The following is a 4,505-nucleotide window of genomic DNA, read 5'->3' on the forward strand; positions in this document are numbered from 1 at the left end:
CTACCTATAAACAGATGTTATCAACATACTTTTGCCTTTTGTGCCCAGTACATGATCTCTCCCAGCACTCCTCCCATGGCCACCCTCCCCTGATGCTTTGCCATCCCAGCCTGCAGCATCCAGCTTTGGCCCCAGGGCCAAACACAAAGCTGAGCTGCTGCCTGCTCCAGGACAGTACTTGAATCTAAGACAAGTCACCCCCCCACCCCAACACACACACACACACACACACACACACACACACTCCCCTCCCCCTGTTGACTTGGGAAAACATCTCAGGTTGGATTTGAGTAAATATGGTAAATGGAGGAAAGAAGCAGGGCTGCTATGCAGTGAGGATGGCATCAAGACTAAAGACAGCATAGGTGTGACCTAAAAAACTAAACTACTGCTCTGTCTCCATTTTTACTAAGGACAGTGATGAACTTAGGGGCAAGATAGTTCATGGGAATAAAGGTCTTCATATAGAAATTACCACAACCAAGGTAAAGGGAAATTCAGAGTTAAATGTACTCAAGCTTCAGAGGGATTGGATAAAACTTTCATCCTAGCATACAAGACAACCAGACATATGGAATCACATGTCTGATACACTTATTAAATTCTATCAAGTCATATGCCTGGAAAATATTAAATACTATGCTTACAGTTAAGAAAGGGATAAAAAGCAATCAAACCAATTACAGGTACATTAAACTGATCTAAACATTCTTGAAAGAAAAACACAAACACTTTCTTTTCTTTTTCAAAAAGGGTCCAAACCTGTGAGGCACTGACTTCATGGGATTTGAAAGCACCTAGCCTTGCTTGAGATCTGGACCGTATTTGATTGAAAAATAGATACCACCGTGGTGCTCCCCATTCTTGAAGCTTTTACTTTCATCAGGCACTCTTAGTATGTATAAAAAAAAATATGCAGAAAATAATCAAAATCACAAATGTTATAAAACAAATTTTATTTTGCAATATTTTATCATAATGAATTGCATCTCTTTGGTAAAAATAAACTTTATAAACATTTTAATTAACAGAGGTTAGCATACAAAAAACTAAACTTCTGTAAATTGTCTTTAAAATGGGCAGTGGTCTAAACTTGAGGGAAAAGGGTTAGGATTGGTCACCTAATGGCAGAGTTATTCTAAACAAACCCAAGGACATTCCTTATATGCTACATCAGAAAACAAGCTAAGGGAACATTTTTAAAAACAATTCTGGTTGGTTTGATCAGAAGCATTCTCACAAATTCACTTTTAAATAAATAATAGTTACAATGAATTGGCAATTATAAAATGTTTTATATCACTATATGATGGCAACATAATACTTTTAATTATGCACTTTTTAGTTTGAAGAAATGTACATTTATAAAACAGGCTTGATAAATGGCACTGGCAGTTAAAATGTGAAGAATGTGCTTTAAGAAATAATGGCAGGTGCAACATTTAAAATACTCTACTTTTTCTTTCAATAAATATTTTGACTACACCATTATTAACATGTTCGAGTGTGCTTTGCTTTAACCAAAGCTTTCACTTTTTAGCCTAACAAAAAGTTGCAAACCATACAACTTCCATTTTAAAGTTGGATTTTAAAACTTATGATGTGACTTTCACAAAAGCAATAATTTAGTTCTGGAGTATGAAAAACTGATACAGCTTTGTACAGTATTCACATCAGTATTCATCTTAAATAGAGCAGCCCCCCTGGTAAAACAGGTCTCATACACTTACTTCTCCATTTAATTTTTAAGAATTGCATGTGATTCATTCATCCTTTCCCTACCTTTCAGCTGCTGCTAAAACATATTTAAACTGACCATTTGGTATGAACATTTTACATAATGTCGCTGACAAAATTAAAACAATGCTCAATTATACTAATTTATATTTATATACAACAGGATCCTGAACTCAAAGAAGGAAACAATGTGCAAGTGAAAAGAAAGGAAGCCATCTCGGGTAAATATAAGGAGGGTTTCTCAACAACAGAACAGTCAAGTTGACATCTGCTGCAGGAGGAGGTGCTGAGCGCTGAAAAGCAAGAGGCCACAGAGGGACTCCATAGCCCTTTGAAACTGGGAGAGCACTGGGATGCCTCCATCCCATTGGAATATAAAGGAACATGAGGGCAATTGGTTAGCAGTAGGTAACCAGTCTGCTTAGTAGCCATCGATAGGCTGGTTACCAGCAATAGGTAACTATCTGGGGAAGAGCGTAGCATAGATTGCTGCTATACGTGTGGACTAAGCCGCATTTCCAGGCTGAGAAGGGAGAATTCTAGCACCAGCCCCACCACACTGTTCTCAGTCTGCTTCCTTAGAGCTTCAAGGGAAGCCCTTTCAGCCTTAGCTTTTTGTTAATGACATAATGACTTTATTGCTTTGTCTTTGCATATGGAAACTGAAATATAGCAGTAATTTGTGGCCTGCCTGCCACACACACACATGCCAAGGGGTACCACTGATTTCAGTGTCAATGGTGGCACAGTCAGGCCTCTATTAAGCATGGAACCTTGTTACTTTTAGCTACACTGATTCTGTTGGGAAACAAAGGGCCACATTTGAAAAGGTTAACATTATTACTTTGGCAAACATATCAAGACAAGTATGAACAGACTGCCAGTATTTGAATAAGTGGGGCTGGATCTAGCTTCCTTCCAAGTTAACAGAAAGCCTGGGACTGACTTGAGCAGGTGCTGTGACCCACTTGTTCAGTTCCTTGGAATCTCACTTGTGGTTCTGAATGAAATTCCAAAGGATTAAAAGATACTTCTCCACAGGTCAAATGTGATTGCACTGCTGTAACAAATATGCTTTGTATTAGACATTATTAACAGGTATATGGGCAAACATCAGTGAAAGCAATGTCCTTAGGCATCAACATCTACATTGCATTATGAAGAAATCCCCTGAACCACAATATTTGTGCTTAAAATTAATGGGTTACTGGGGTTTTTTTTACATTTTGAGATCATTAATTACCTTATGTAATCAATAGCTTGTTCAATAGCAGTTAAGGCTAATCAGAGATGCAGGAAGAAGCATGGTTGTATACAATATTTCCTTCTCTGCAACTGGACTGGTGAGTGTGTGCAGACACAGGTTCATGAAAGAGATCATTTCTTTCTCTTTTTACCCTTCCATGCATAAAACTGATGAGTAACCAAAACGAGCATTCTGCAGTTTTTAAAGCTGTCTTTGTTAAATACCCAACTCACACTATGTAAACCTTAACATATTAAGGCTTGATCCAATGGCCATTAAATCAATGGAGTATTGTCATTGTCTTCAACAGGCACTGGAATGGGCCCTCAGAACAGGAGACCTTCAAAGCAGTACCACTGTATAAACATGTTAACTGGCTGGGAAAGCTACAGGGCAATATGCAGGAAGAGACAGATAAATAAGAAAAACACTGAACTACAAGCACCTTATTTCCAAGTGGCCAGAAAAATATTTTCTATCACTAAGTTTCAGGGTTTTTTAAAATCCAGCCTTGTTCTCAACAATCAAAAACAGTGGACATGGGTTCCTACATGGGTATATTTGCTTCTAATACTAAACCATCTTGCCCAACACATACTGGAAGCAATAGTTTAACATATTACTAAAAAAAAATTAATGGCACATCCTACTGCCTCTCAGAAACAGGCAAGATGACCTATGTTTAGTTCTGTACAATTCTGAAATACACTTAAGGCATTCTTTTAATTAAAGTACTGTTAAACCCAGTCTAATATGTCTGCATACCCATTTTTTTTCACAAAACACTACAAAATGCTACCTTCTATAGTAAGATGCAAGCAGTCATCACTCAGCTTTTTTATTTAAAAAAAAATCTTATACTTGATGACTAACATTCTTGGGCACAGGAAGTTTGGGTATTTTAAAGAGGTTCTTTTATTGCAAAGATGATGAGTTTTAAGGAGCTTCCCCCACACCAAAGTAATGTTTTTAAGGAGCTTCCCCCATGTCTTCTGTGTTACAGTGCATACCGAAGGCCCTAAACATACCTTGCTTATAGATTAACACTGTATTTCAAAGGTTGCAAAAGTGGTCCATATAGCATGAGGCTGAAACACAGTAATCAGTAGACTTAGAAAAAGGGAAGTATGACAGCCAACACTGCAACACTCATAGGGTCTCTTTAGACATTACAGTTATTAAATTGGTTTTCTTAAATCTTCAAAATGAAACTATTGTTTTGCTTTTCCTAAATGTGTCATAAGTTCTGTTCCCAAAAATCACTTAAAAATTTAGCCATCTAGAATCCCCACCTCATTCATTCATGCAACAAGACAGCATAGCCTGAACTCTGTGGGGGGGTTTTTAAGACAGTAACTTGTACATGAGGCTGGTGGGGCGAGAGGGGCTGGAGGAATTAAACAAAAACCTTTTGCTAACTGCTACTGAATATTCAATAGTTGGAGAAAAATGACCCCCTCATTCCCCTAACACACACACACACACACACACACACACACACACACACACACAAAATGGCAGC

This window comes from Gavialis gangeticus, unplaced genomic scaffold (genome assembly GCF_001723915.1).
Source record: "Gavialis gangeticus isolate Ggan-Ray unplaced genomic scaffold, GavGan_comp1, whole genome shotgun sequence".
NCBI classification, from domain to species: domain Eukaryota; kingdom Metazoa; phylum Chordata; order Crocodylia; family Gavialidae; genus Gavialis; species Gavialis gangeticus.